The sequence below is a fragment of the Tamandua tetradactyla genome, chromosome 7, assembly GCF_023851605.1.
Source record: "Tamandua tetradactyla isolate mTamTet1 chromosome 7, mTamTet1.pri, whole genome shotgun sequence".
Lineage (NCBI taxonomy): Eukaryota > Metazoa > Chordata > Mammalia > Pilosa > Myrmecophagidae > Tamandua > Tamandua tetradactyla.
The window spans coordinates 127,050,262-127,065,197 of record NC_135333.1 but is presented as its reverse complement, the minus strand read 5'-3'; the positions used below and the strand labels follow the sequence as shown (position 1 = coordinate 127,065,197).

Below are 14,936 nucleotides of genomic sequence, written 5' to 3'. Positions count from 1 at the left end.
ACACGAAAAAAATTCTCTTCGCTTATTTCTATTTAGATCTATGCCAAACATTATCAACATCTAAAGCCAAATAGACTTATTGAATATCTTTCCATATTTCTAGTTCAGAATCTCACACATGCTCAGAGTTTCAGCAGGACAGATACTGCTCTCTAAAGAGCACTGTAATCAATTCCACGGGTATTTATGCTTTTTTGTGAACTGATGTAGGTCATTGCTGAGATAGCTCCAAAGTCACTTTCCAAAGCTGAAATACAGAAATGACATTTGGTAATTTTTCAAAACTCTATCAGCAGTAACACCACAATTTCTTCAGAAATGCCAAATCATTCACCAAATTCCTTCTGTGCTGTAGCAAGGCTGCTGGAAGACCAATGTTTTCAAATAGTTCAGCCTGATTACACTGGTGTGGTACCACTTATCTAAAGCTATTTCAAGCATCTTCTTGGATTACAAGTAAACTATATTGTAAATCTAATTACATTTGCCTACGGGGAAGTAAATTCAAACATGGTCTATAATCTACTTAACAAAAGGCACTAAATTTTCCTTCATAGCATTTATCAAAAAATGTTCTTATATAGTTACTTATATTTCTAATGCTTGTCTCATCCACTATAAATTGCACAAGAGTATGTGGATGTACTGTATATGCAGTATCTAGTGAAGTGTCTAGATGGCCAAAAAATGTTTGATGAATGAATGAATGAAAGACCATGTAATAGATGACTAAATGTATACACATTTATGCTTGTCACTTAAACTTATGTTGAAAACTTAAGACATATTTTAGAGATCTTTGGAACATAGTATGCATGGTATAACAAAGTACAAGCACTGAATTTAAACAGAATGGACTTAATGCCATTTCTGATATTTAATAGTTCTGTGATCAAAGATAAGTGGGATTGAACTTTCTAACCCCCTGGTTCCTCTTCTATAAAATGTGCATACATTCCACAGAGTTGGAGTAAGTACTAAAGATAATGCAAATAAAAATATGCAGCACAGTGCACAGCACTAAACAAGGTCTTAATATGGTAGGTAATATAACTTATTAATATTTTATACAGCTTTTAAGTGAATTATATTAATCTAAATTATCCAAGGGTTCTAAAAATTGACAACAAAAATCTATTTTGAGCATATGTAGGGAAGGATAACCCATTAATAATTTACGGCATTAAATTATGAACTTTCCAACACCCTTTAGGCCTATTTTGCCAATTATTACAGGTCCTTTCAATAAGTCATTTTCAATTAAATTTCTGCATTCATTATGCTGAACACTTTCAAAATTATTCACAGCCATTCTCGAATCTATCCGAACTGATTCCCATAATCACAGTTTTAATTCATGGTTAGTTCAATTCTCTGACCTAAATTGCAATCCCTCTCTCAATGAACTTTCATTATTGCCACTATTTGCAGTAACTTTAACTGACATCACTGTGGTAAAGCCATGATCTCTGAATTGTCTTCCACTGTCTTGACTATACCTTCCTGAAGGCACTATCTCTGCACAGAAAATCAGATCCAATCTTCATCTCTCACATTTATTCATCCATTCATCCAATGGCCATTTACTAAGCATGATCTATATGCCAGGACTATATTGGGTTATGGAGTTATAATAATGGATGAACACAATAAGATTTGTATACCAAAGAGCTCACAATCTAATTAGGGGATGCAAACCTAGAAACTGGTAATTATAGAAATGAGGTAAGAAGTGGAATAAATATGTACAAGGCTTTATAAAAACATGAGAAGGGGTATCTAATCCACTCTGGGGGAGTGAAGGACAGTGACAGAATCACAAAAAAAGTGATACTAGGGAAAAGCTTTAAAGAAGAGGAAGAATCAATGAGCTAAAAGAACTAGAGGAAGGGCATTCTATGCAGCACAAAAAGAGATGATAGAGCATTCCTAGAGGAAATGCCAAGACAGCAAATTTATCCTGAAACTCTCAATTCAGCTCAGAAAACACGTATCAAACATGAAAATGTGTAGGAAAAGGTTTCATTCAGACTGTATTTAAATTAAAATGAATTAACATTATAATTTTTTTAAATCTGAAAATTCACACTTGTTTCCCTTAAACAGCAGCACATAAAGCAACATTAGGAGCCATTTACTTTGTTGGGCTTTATTCAGGGTTTCAGATCATATGTATAGATATGATATATCTTGATATTCCAAAATTGTCAGTTATTAGCATTGTCATAGTATCTTCCCACCAAAGACAACTCTACACTGCCTTTTTAGTGACATCTCAGTAAAGGGTAAAAGGACTGTATAAGCAACAGACATACAATTGGAAAACTTTATCAATTTGGGTTCAGAAAGCCCTAGGTTATAGGACAATGTTAGAATTGGATGCCTCTTTTCACAAATGGAGAAAGTAAGAACAAGTGATAGTCAATAATGTTAAGTGACTTTTCCTAAATTGGAATAACTATGCTAAAATAAAATTACTGCTTTAAATGTAAAAGTGGGAAACTTTTAAAGACAATATTTTGCACACAAAACCTCAAAATAATAACTTTGTTTCTGTTCTGGATATATATACAATAATAGTCAAAACAACTATTGCATAATTATGGAAAAAATTGGGTTCATAGAAACATTAATTTACTAAAACAGCAACTAGCTTTGTGTCCCATCAAGGCAGGGTCCTCACGTTTCATCTGTTACTGTGTCCCCATCACCAACAAAGTAGATTCTCAGAAATGTTTGTTGAATAAATGAATGAATGTCAACTATAATACTAGACTAAAAAAGATTTAATACCAAATAGACACACATACAATGCATCACTCTTTATCAAATAGACAAATTGAAAGGATGGGTTGTATGAACTGAATTTAAAAAGATCATGGGTATAAAGGTTGAAGAAATAGCTGTTTTGGTCAATGTGATTATGGAAGGTCTCTGATAAAAGAAGTGCAGAAAAGATAAAGATTTATCTAGGTTTAAATACTGTGTATTCACTATTTCAGGCACTTCTTACTACAATGTATTCTGACAACCATCACATCCTCATTTTATGGAAAGAAATTAAAGTTTAAAGAGTTTATGAAAAATTGTGTCAAGTAGTATGTTATGCTTATATACAATTATATTTTTAAAGATTTCTATACAGATGTTGCCCTAAATGTTTTGTTGAACTGGAAAATTTTTTAACTTCTCAATTTGCATATCTTGGTCATTTTTTATACATGCAGTTCCTCTCCCAAAAGCCTGCACATTAAAGGTTCCTGAGGGAAGTTTGCCTGAGCACCAGAATATGCTTCTTGTTTGTTTTTCTGGAAAAAACATTACGAATATCAGGCTCTTTATCAGGTTGCCAAGATGAAAGTTGAGTACTTTCAGTTATGACTGCATGGTAGCACTTGTTTTTAATACAAGGTGCAATAACACTGATTTTATCTATCAATCAAAGGGTTAAAAAAATCATTGAAAGACATACTACATAATTGCAAACACCTGGCATGATAAATGGTTTAAGTAGTCAAAGGTAGCCTAGAATCCTAATGCTATTTGGGTAGACAGCATCCAAGACTATTTTAGGAGAAGAATCTCAGTCTTGCAGCAAACAAAAATAATAATCACAATGTTAGTAAAATAAAATTCTAAAATATTCTCTCTTTCAGTGTGCAAAGAACTCAGATTATAATAAAGATTTCATTTCCAGTGACAAAATGGGGGCTATTTACCAAAAGTGTTATAGGACATATAAACTGTAATCATCAAATGCCCCCAAGAAGTCACACATTAAAAACACAGAGGGAATCACAAATTCCCTCTTGGCTTGCTGGGGACCATATTCCCTACAAAAGGCATACTGAGGTCCAAACCCCTGGTATCATGGCAGTGAACCTATTTGTGAACAGAATCTTTGGAAATGTTAGTAGTTAAGGTGTGCCCAAACTGAATAAGGGTGAGCCTTAATACAGCATGGCTAAAATCTTTTCCTAAACAAAGGATATTGGACACAGAAAGAGAAGCCACAGGGAGCAGCCAGGAGCTGGAAGTCAAGGGAACCCAGAAGATAAAGAAGATGCTGCCACAATGCACTGACATGTGACAGAAAACCCAAGAAACCCTAAAGATTTCTGGCCAGCCAAAAGATACCTACCCCAGGAGGAAGAAGCCTTATAGACTCTGAAACAGTGAACCAAGAAATTTCCCTTCTTTAAGCCAACCTGTGGATGGTATTTGTTTCTGAAACTGAGAAACTTTGATGGACTGAAGAAAATATTTAGGTAATATTTAATTTCTCAGCATAAGAATTACTTGTAGGATATTTTAGATATTAAGAGTCAATCATTTCTGCCTTAGTCCTAGGTCAATCTCCAGAGCTAGGTGAATTTGGAAAAATTTAGTTAATTTCTCAAAAACAAAGCTTTTTCATCTCTAAAACAGGAAAATCTTATACACTGTTGAAAGAATAAGTTAATATAATATCTGTGGACAGCTTACCATTTGCCTGATAATGGCAATATTAATTATAATTTTTTGAGGGAAAAAAGTGATTAAGCAATTGGAATACAACAGACACCAAAGTACTGTTAAAACTGCATTTTTAACATTCTCCCTTTGTCTGGAATTATATCCCCTATAAAACAAGAACGAGGTTGGGAAGTAATGGCAACTTAAAATCCCATTATAATCATGACAATCATATAGCATTCTGTTCAGAGAGAAAAGAGAGGCAACAGAGAAAGAGAAAGACAAAAGAACAGGGAAAATATAAGGAGATAAAGAGGTGGAAATGACTGGTGACATAAAATATCAGATTATTATTATAGTCAAAAGATTTGGGGGAAAAAAGCCTCTGTCCCCAGACGCATTCTGTATGTGTCCTAAGGGCCCTGAGATGTATGCAGGATGCTAAAGATTTGAGATTAACATTTTGGGTTAACCTAATTTTATTCAAATTATTAAAATTTAAATTTCTATGACTCATTTCTTTCTTAGTCTTCCAATTCTCATACAAAAACAGCAGAGTAGAAGCTGCTTCTTTTACTAAGGGGACTATGAGATTGAGCCAGATAACCTTTCCTCTAAACCAGAGCAGAAGCAAGATTTAACAGTTGAATGGTGTGTAACTTTAGGGTAGTTTCATTTTTAATACTCAAAGGGTGGAAGTTGGTTATTTAACATTAGTATGGTCCCCACTTTCTGTGTGAAGAAGTGAGCAAAGTGGTTATTTTTTTTTTACCTCTTTGACAAAGAGGTCTATTTGTTTTTTAACAGGTTGTCTTTTTGTTGTTGCATTTTAGGAGTTATTTATATATTCTGGATAATGGCAATATTAATTATAATTTTTTGAGGGAAAAAAGTGATTAGGCAATTGGAATACAACAGACACCAAAGTACTGTTAAAACTGCATTTTTAACATTCTCCCTTTGTCTGGAATTATATCCCCTATAAAACAAGAACGAGGTTGGGAAGTAATGGCAACTTAAAATCCCATTATAATCATGACAATCATATAGCATTCTGTTCAGAGAGAAAAGAGAGGCAACAGAGAAAGAGAAAGTCTTTAGCAGATATGTGGTTTCCAAATTGTTCTCCCATTCAATAAGTGGTCTTATCAATTTTCTTAAAATCCTTTAATAAAGAAACACTTTTAATTTGAAGTCCAATTGTGTGTGTGTGTGTGTGTGTGTGTGTGTGTGTGTGTGTGTGTTTTGGCTTTTATTTATTTTTTTAATTTTTTTTTAATTAAACAAAAAAAAGAAATTAACACAACATTTAGAAATCATTCCATTCTACATATGCAATCAGTAATTCTTAACATCATCACAGAGACGCATGATCATCATTTCTTAGCACATTTGCATCGATTTAGGAAAAGAACTAGCAAAACAACAGAAAAATATAGAATGTTAACATAGAGAAAAAAATAAAAATAATAATAATAGTAAAAAAAAAAGACACAAACAAACAAACAGACAAACAAAAAAAAACCTATAGCTCAGATGCAGCTTCATTCAGTGTTTTAACAGATTACTTTACAATTAGGTATTATTGTGCTGTCCATTTTTGAGTTTTTGTATCTAGTCCTGTTGCACAGTCTGTATCCCTTCAGCTTCAATTACCCATTATCTTACCCTGTTTCTAAGTCCTGTTGGTCTCTGTTACCAATGACATATTCCAAGTTTATTCTCGAATGTCGGTTCACATCAGTGGGACCATACAGTATTTGTCCTTTAGTTTTTGGCTAGACTCACTCAGCATAATGTTCTCTAGGTCCATCCATGTTATTACATGCTTCATAAGTTTATTCTGTCTTAAAGCTGCATAATATTCCATCGTATGTATATACCACAGTTTGTTTAGCCTCTCGTCTGTTGATGGACATTTTGGCTGTTTCCATCTCTTTGCAATTGTAAATAATGCTGCTATAAACATTGGTGTGCAAATGTTCGTTTGTGTCTTTGCCCTTAAGTCCTTTGAGTAGATACCTAGCAATGGTATTGCTGGGTCGTATGGCAATTCTATATTCATTTTTTTGAGGAACCGCCAAACTGCCTTCCACAGTGGTTGCACCATTTGACATACCCACCAACAGTGGATAAGTGTACCTCTTTCTCCACATCCTCTCCAGCACTTGTCATTTTTTTGTTTTGTTGATAATGGCCATTCTGGTGGGTGTGAGATGATATCTCATTGTGGTTTTGATTTGCATTTCTCTAATGGCCAGGGACATTGAGCATTTCTTCATGTGCCTCTTGGCCATCCGTATTTCCTCTTCTGGTAGGTGTCTGTTCAAGTCTTTTTCCCATTTTGTAATTGGGTTGGCTGTCTTTTTGTTGTTGAGTTGGACAATCTCTTTATAAATTCTGGATACTAGACCTTTATCTGATATGTTGTTTCCAAATATTGTCTCCCATTGTGTAGGCTGTCTTTCTACTTTCTTGATGAAGTTCTTTGATGCACAAAAGTGTTTAATTTTGAGGAGCTCCCATTTATTTGAAGTCCAATTTTTTTGTCCTCCTTGTTTTGTTTTGTTTTTTCTTTTCTTGTCCATGCTTTTGTGGTAAAATCTATGATCCACTGCCTAATACAAGGTCTTGAAGATATTTCCAATTTTTTCTTCTAAGAGTTTTACAGTTTTAATTCTTATACTTAGGTTGTTGACCCACTTTGTGCTAATTTTGTATATGGTATAGAGAGATCTTTATTTCGTGTCATTTTGAAGTATTTCCTTTCAACCTGAAGAATTCCCTTTTGCATTTCTTGCAGGACAAGTCTAGTGGCAATGAACTCCCTCAGATTTTATCTGGAAATGTCTTATTCTCTCCCTCATTTTTGAAGGACAGTTTTGCCAGTCATAGAATTCTTGGTTGACAGTTTTTGCTTTCAGCCCATTAACTGCATCATCCCATCGCCTCCTTGCCTCTGTGATTTCTAATAAAAATTGGCATTCAACAGTTTTATTGCAATCTGTTTTGGTGTGGACTTTTGAGTTTATCCTATTTGGATTTCATTGAGCTTCTGGGATCTGTATATTCAGGTCTTGGATTAACTTTATGAAGTTTTCAACTGTTATTTCTTCGAATATTTTTTCTGCCCCTTTCTCTCTCTTTCCCTTTTGGGATTTCCATAATGTGTGCATTGGTATACTTGGTTTTGTCTCACCAATCTCTTAAGATTCACTTTTCTTCATTCCTTTTTCTTCATTTTCCTAAAATTCATTTTGATAGTCGTCTTTAAAAAAGGTTTGTTAAATCTTTCTTCTGCCAGCTCCCATCTGCTACTGAACCACTCTAGGAAATTTTTTTTATTTCAATAACTATGCTCTTCAGCTATACCATTTCTGCTTAGTCTTTTTCTCTTCGTATAATTTTTAGCTCTTTATTGAAATTCTCATTTTGTTCAAATACAGTGCTCCTAATTTCCTTTAGTTCTTTGTCTATGTTTTTCATTAGTTCTCTTGAGTATTTTAGGACAGTTTACTTAGTTTTTGTCCATGCTGTTTATCCCTCATTGGTGGTTTCTGTTGCTTTGAATGAGTTTTTTTTAACCCTGAAGATGTTCCTTTCTCCAAGTTTACTTTTTTTCCCCATTCTTATTGTTGAAGGATATGGTAGCCGATTTTTTGGTGATTTTTTTCAAACTATATATACAAGCATTGTATCACTTGACACATGTTTATTCAAGCATCTGCTTCCTAAATTTGTAATCCAGTTATTATGACAGATTACCTTGAATACCAGGCATAACAAAAAATAATAAGGAAAGAGAGTAAATACTTTTCCCAGTCTTTGCAGATTGGTTTTGTTCTTGTGTTCTCTTACAGTTCTTAAGCAGCTTTATAGTGAGCCTAAAGAGCAGCCTGAGGTGAAAGCACAGGGTCTTTCCAGAACTTTTCTGAGCACGTATCCTTTCCTGAGTATATACCAGGCATGACGCGTGCCCTTATGTGTTACCCCAAACACAGGCACTTGGTATGGGCCAACTTCTCCCAGGAAATACACTTTCTTCCACATCCTAGGCACTGTTGTATGTTTCAATTGCTAATCCTTTGCTCTAGGCAATTGTGGTTTTGTTTTCTTATACTGTTTTTGCAGCCCTGCCAGCAAGTTTCACACCCAAATTAAGTTCTGGGACCTGTGAGCCAGAGCCTAGCATCTTGGATCAGTCCTGTAGGTTACCACATGACAGATGAGTATAGACAGGCACGCATATAAATGTCAGTCCATTTCCTTAGTGACCTGGGACCCAAAGCTGCACTGGGAGTATGGGCTGACACTGTACCAAGCAGAGGAACTGGGGGAAGGGCCAGAAAGAGTGCCACAAGATTTCCTACTGTCTTTTTGTGGCCTTTTCCTTGATTCAACATTTAGTCAGTTACTGTAACCCTTTGAATTTTTATTTGAAAGAGCCATGAGAAAGTTGGTTCTGCCAGCTGCAGCTGTTTTTCTGCTGAGGGGGGATGGAAACTGGGAGTTCCTCATTCTACCATCTAACTGACAGCACTCTTTACACAAAAGGAATCTTGCCAAACTAGAATCCCTTCTAAGTGTAGGCAGATTTTAGGAAATTATAACACAGTTCTTTACAAAACCTTCAAGGAATTTGCTATTGCATACCTGCCATTTGTATTCTGAAATGAGTTTCAAACCACTGAAAACTTCATGAATTTACTCTCATATTATTAAGCGAAGAAATGGCATGAGAGTACTCAATTTGTAAAGTAAAGGACATTTGAACATTTTCTAATGGCAAAAATATTACACTGTGTTTTCATTTATTGCATTGCATGATTTGTAAAATGTTCTACCATAAGTTCACTTTGTATATAAAACCGAGGTATTCCAGACAGATTTCCAATGAAACAGCATTGAGGAAATAAGTCCCAAGGGCAATGTTAATAAGGGGCAGAAATTCAAGCTCCGAAAGTACATTTTGTACCTGGATATAGCAGAGACCTTTCCAATTAGGACCAACAAGAAGAAAGCTGATATCTCTAAGCTGAGATTTATAGGAAGAGGTCAGCAGCATGTAATGAGAATCTGGAGCACATACATCCAGCTGTAACACCTTTAGTACAACATAGCTTCTAATGGCAAAAGCTAATGGCTCCATGACAATAATAAATAGTGGTGAAAGAATATTCTAGCCTTAGGCCTCAGAAAAAGAACTCTAGTGGCATTATACAGTTTTCACTAACACTAGCTGAAGGAATAGTTCTAAAGCGTTAGTTTCATTCTCCTAGGTTTCATCAGCTATGCTACAATGTAGAAACCATAATAAGCAAGGAATAGGCTTTCAATTCAGTTCCAGCCTTTCTCAGTGCAATCTACATTTAGGCAAGTCTCTGCAGAAAAAAAGGAAATCTCTGCCCACTCCCTAGTCACCAACTGCATACCATTCAGAATACAATTTTAAAGATGAATCACACTTAAAAATGTTAGAATTCATTTGGCACCTATTGCACACTTACCAGTATAGTCTCAGGGCCCTCCCGATACACACCATATGCACAGTGCCACCTGGAGTTATGCCTCACACAATCTACAAAGCCATTTACAGACAGCTCTTAAGTCATATTTAAGAATATGGATTTAGAGTTGGAAGATCTAGTTGTGAAATCCTAACATGCAATTGTAGGCAAATTAATGAACCTGGCTAATTTTCAGTTTCCATAACCATAAAATGGGAATAATAATATTAACCACTAATAAGGGTTGTTGAGCATTGAATGCCCAAATAAACACAGTGCACTGTTTGGCAGAAGTCAGTAAGCTATGACACTTAGTTGTTTTATTTGTTGTTATTACCAGGTGCCAACTTTTGTAATAAATACTGCAAAATACCTTGAGTAACATATTTGAGCAATGTGTGGTTAACAAATAACTGAATATGAGACACTTGGAATTTTAGGGATTAAATCCTTTTGCTACACATTAAGCAACAATAGCATTCATATTTTACCTTTACCATGAAAACGGACCGTACACAATATACTGTGGTTTTGTGATCCCATGCTAACCATTACAGATAGTAGTCTACCCGGGTCTGAGGTATCTATAATTTTGGCAGCCACACTGCACAAGCTTCAGTTTCCCAAGGGCCACAGCTTCCCTCAAAGTCCAAAGCCTGAGCTCAGTTCTCATTAGTGCCCTAGTATTTGTTGGGAAATAGAATAGGATAGAGCAGAATTTAAATTCACTGATATGAAAGCACAATAAATTATTAACCAAGAAGACTGCCTAATTTTGCAAAAATAAAGTACAAGTATATTGTAGATATTCCTGCATATGTGTACAAGGACAAGAAAATGTACTTTAAAATCTGTAATATCCACCTAGAAGAAGCCAGGTATATTATTAATGGCAGAATGGATTCCTCACTTTTAGGTAACTTTCACACAAGTCCTTGTATTTTCCATAATGTCAATGCCTACCAGCCCATTAACTCATTTAGTTTCTCTCCACAGCTCTCTCTTCAAACACTTACTCTCCAAGTGTATCTCAGTCAGTCATACACTGCCCAAAATACATTTGTATCTAGATTTTACCTGAATACACAAAATATCCCACTTGGCAACTGAAAAAAATGCATTTTTTAAAATTTGAGCTAAGAAAACCCCTCAGCCTTTTACAGATGAAAAAGAAATATGCTGAGTTATTCTGGTTGGACTGCAGGAGTTCTTAACTGGGAGTAATTTTGTCCTCCAGAGAATATGTGGCAACATTTTGAGACATATTTGATTGCAAAAATTGGGAGGGTACTACTGGTTTCCAGTGGGTAGGGGCAAGTGCTGGACTATGGTGAAGCAAGAGGGGTGCCTAAATTTAAAGATACACTCATTCTCAGAGTCCTGCAAGCAAAGTAGCATTTATATGACCCTGAGAATGAGTGCCTCCCTAAACACTGCACCCTAGTTGCCTCCCAGGCCTCACCCTAATACCAGCACAGAGGCAACAAGTTGGCTAAACATCCTACAAAGCACAGGATAACCTTGCTCCCATCAAAGAATTAGCTGCTCCAAGATATCAATAGTGTTAGGGTTGAGAAATTCAGACTAGTTTTAAAAACCTCAAGAAAACCAGGAGCAGATAACTTTTCCACTTTTCTAAAAGTTACAAATTTTAAGTCACTTTGTTAAAGGTGCCTAAAAGTGAAATAATACCAAAGTCTAGGATTCAGATTTAATCTGCTTTACTCCCATTAAATTAATTCAACCTTTTCTTTCCCGCCTTTGTGCTTAGGCTCCAGTCATCCCTCTGCTAGCATCTTTCACTGATCCCACCATCAAAATGTGACCTCTCCTTTTCTTATTCTCTCTCTCTCTCTCTCTCTCTCTCTCTCTCTCTCTCTCTCTCTCTCTCTCTCTCTCTCTCTCTCTTATTCTCTCTCTCTTCTAGTTGGTTTTGTATTACAGCAAATTTACTTAACTCCCCCACCTACCCAGGCACAAACAGGCAAACAAATACGCATACACACTAATTAAGCTCCTTATGGTCATGGACCAGATGTTCTTTAGATTTACTCTCTTACCAGCTGCATCTGGTACAGTGCTTTGAATATGTAAAAACTCAATACATGCTTGAAATGGGTCGATGAGGCAAGTACCTATAATGATAGATTACAGCATGAACTATATTTCTGAGAGGCTCTCTGAATCTGAATATAACACTGTATCATTAGGCCTTGTTAAGTCCAGTACCAATTTTCTTTTCCTAGAAGATATGTCTATTTATTTCAAGTTTGATGTCTCAAAATGCTTAAGGTTTGTCTTCAGTAAGTAACTGTCTTGCCATTTTGCCACAAATAAAAGCAAAGAAGGAAATTTATTTTCTTCCCAAAAGCCCAAAGTAGCAGAAGAGAGTGGACTATAACCCCAAATTCAGGAAGAAAATAAATCCAATTATTAGTAATAGTTGAAAAAAATAACCAAGTGGCATGTCAAACTCCTCAGGAAACCACACTGATGCTACTTGAAAGCATATTTCTACCAAATTCCACCTCATTTTTGACCCTAAAACTCTTCTGAACCATTTCCAAATTTTAATTTTTAACTAAAAATAAGCTAAGAGTCCTAGGTGCTTAATATGTACTATGAACATCTCCTTATTGAAAAAATCGAACACATATAAAGGAACATTTTCTGGCTATTTGCCTTTGAAACAAATGTAATATATTTTATGATTCTAAATATGTCATTTAGATGGGTACTGTGAAAACACTGGTTTTAATCATTTTATCTTAACAGAAAACTAGCTTAACCTTTAACCAGCACCTGGGAAGATCAAATTCTTACAAGTATTATTTTATTATGAAAAATATCTAGTGAAAATTAAATGCATATATATTCCATCAACAAAATAATTTAAAAGAATTAAGGTCACAGAGCTATTACATTAGGTTTTGCTTCATATAGTGCTATTTGGTTCTGGGCTAAGTAAGAATAATTGTGTTTGTTGCATAGTTGGAAGAAAGAATCTGTCTTGTCTTGAACCTGCAGTATGAGCCAAGCAATTTCCAAAGGCATTTAATTCAATTCTTGCAGCAACCCTAATGAGAGTGGTTTTACCACCCACCTTTTATAGATGAGGAGACAGCCTTAAAGGTTTAGCAAGTTGCCAAATGCTAAATGGCTGTTGTCTGACTACCAGTATCTGCCAAATTTTCTGGTCTGTATTTTAAACTATGAAAGACAAGGAAAATCTATTCGTATTTTTAAAAAAGGTTTTACCTGTAAACCAATAATACAACTTGGTGTGAAATTGTAATAATTCTCAGGGTCCAGAAAGATGGGGTTCCCAGAAAGAAAATGCACCTCAACAAAGAAAAATTACCGTGACAAAGTGCCATCAAGTGGCACATGCAACGATAAGGAAAGGAGGGACAGGACGCATCACAAGTCCCATAATGCTAATCTAGCTCTTCCTCATTTGTTTTTTGTTTCATCAATTATTGCTTGGGTATACTATGTAAATGTACTTTAATATATATCATTTAGAATCAAAAGATATAAACATGCTGTTTTCCCTCAAAAAGTTTACAACCAATGCATAAAAAGTTCAAAAAGCAAGATCACACACAATGAGTTACAAAAGCATTATTTAATCAGCAAATGCTAAGAAAATTCTAAAAGGGAAACAGATTTCTTCCAGGTGGGGCCACTAGAACAGGCATCATAAAAAATGTGTGGAATTTAAGTTGCCCCTCACAGACAGGCTAAACTTCAATAGATGGAGATTGTAATATGCATTTTTTTGCTCAATTTAATATGTAAAAAATACATATTAAATTGAGAAATCAAAAATGTGCTGCTTTGAAACTGTTATGTACCCCAGAAAAGCCATGCTCTTTTAATACAATCTTGTGGTGCAGATGTATTGTGGGGGGGACCTTTTGATTAGGTTGTTTCCATGGAGATGTGACCCTGTCCATTCAAGGAGAGTCTTAATTGTTTACTGGAGTCCATTAAGAGAGCTCACGGAGAGAGAGAAAACTAAGAAAGAAACCACCCCAAGGAGAAGCAGAAGGACCCACAGGCATTGAGAGAGCTATGTGAAACCAGAAGACCAGAGAGAAGGACAGCAAACATCACCTTCCCAGATAACAGAGGAACCCAGATGCCAGCTGCCTTTCCTCTGAGAAGATATACTCTGGTTCATCTCTTAATTTGGACACTTTCATGGCCTTAAAACTGCAAATGTGTAATTTAATAAATCCTATTTGAAAAAGGCTAATCCATTTCTAGTATATTGCATTCCAGAAGCTTTAGCAAACTGAAACAAAAAGTTTGGATGCAGAAAGGCATAAGGCATATTTTTGAGACTAAAGTCCAAATTTAAGAAATTCTACATGGGTACACATTCTTAAACGCTTTGTAGTTGAAGGTATGAACCAGGCTGCCTTAAGTTCCCCTGAGCATGATTAAACTTTAAGACAGGCTTCTCCTGGACTCCGGGCCCCTGACCTCTGCTCACCTAGGGTCTTACACCATTCAGCTGCCTGAGAGGCTCCTAACTGGGCAGATCCTCATCTCCCTTTTCCTCCCCTTTGGCCCTTACAGACTCTAGGTGCCCTAATTACCCTCAAAGGAAAACATTTAGAAACCAGCAGTCCTAACTGCAATCGCTGAAAATTACTCACCCTCTCCAGAGATCAAACCCCATTATCTCCTGGGTTTATTGTTTGTTTGTTTGTTTGTTTAATATGGAATGCTTCACGAATTTAGGTGTCATCCTTGCACATGGGGCCATGCTAATCTTCTCTGTATCGTTCCAATTTTAGTAGATGTGCCACCAAAGCAAGCGCTTTCCTGGTGCTTTCTCACCAGCCCACCCAACACCTTAAAAAGCTTGCTATCCTTTGTTTCCATTCTCTCTGCTCTATCATGGCAGTTATGAATAAAGTTGTTCTTGCCTGTTTCATGTTGTCGCGTGAAGTTTTTTCTTAG

General features: G+C 35.7%; 1 protein-coding gene and 1 non-coding gene across 5 annotated transcripts in view; both read right to left on the bottom strand.

Moving 5' to 3' along the window:
• The window catches only part of SLC16A7 (solute carrier family 16 member 7), a 188,339-nt gene that overhangs the window by 148,771 nt on the left and 24,632 nt on the right, over positions 1–14,936 (bottom strand). The window lies entirely within an intron of this gene.
• On the bottom strand, positions 14,687–14,794 carry LOC143642979 (U6 spliceosomal RNA). The gene has a single exon (XR_013156035.1). It is a non-coding gene; the product is annotated as a U6 spliceosomal RNA (small nuclear RNA).